Genomic DNA, 520 nt, shown 5'->3' on the forward strand with positions numbered 1-520 from the left:
ACAGCAAAAGGGGCCCAGGAGGACTCACCTGGTGTCTCCTGCTCTGGGAGAAGGGAAGGAGAAGCCACTGGAGGTGAGGAGCTTCCCCAGCCAGGAGGGTTTTATACCCTCTCGGGACTCAGCCCCGGCAGATGATGACAACAGATTAACTTGATGACCAGAATCTTTCACAACCAGAACCTGCTCCGCTCACACCTCCGTGCACCTGGACCACAGTCAAGGTCTGGGGAAAGATCCCTCCTCTTGCAGGTGCAGGGGATTTGTTGTTTGTTTTTTTTTTAATGCCAGGCATGCCCAGACTGGTAATCACGGGCTAATTCGTTAATAATTCGCCTCGTCCCTGTCCTGGGCAAAGATCCCAGAGCTGGGACACAACTCACATCCCCTCTGGGGGGAGGAGAACATATAAAATATAAAATTGAGGTGATGATTTTGGCTGTGACCACAGGGCAGATGCCCAGAAATCTTCCTGGGAAGGGCAGCAGGTCCATCTTTGGCCTTCTGAGTTTTGCTGTTGCCC

The sequence above is a fragment of the Empidonax traillii genome, unplaced genomic scaffold, assembly GCF_003031625.1.
Source record: "Empidonax traillii isolate 1590-97213 ecotype Southwest subspecies unplaced genomic scaffold, ASM303162v1 scaffold1992:size55891, whole genome shotgun sequence".
Taxonomy (NCBI): Eukaryota; Metazoa; Chordata; class Aves; order Passeriformes; family Tyrannidae; genus Empidonax; species Empidonax traillii.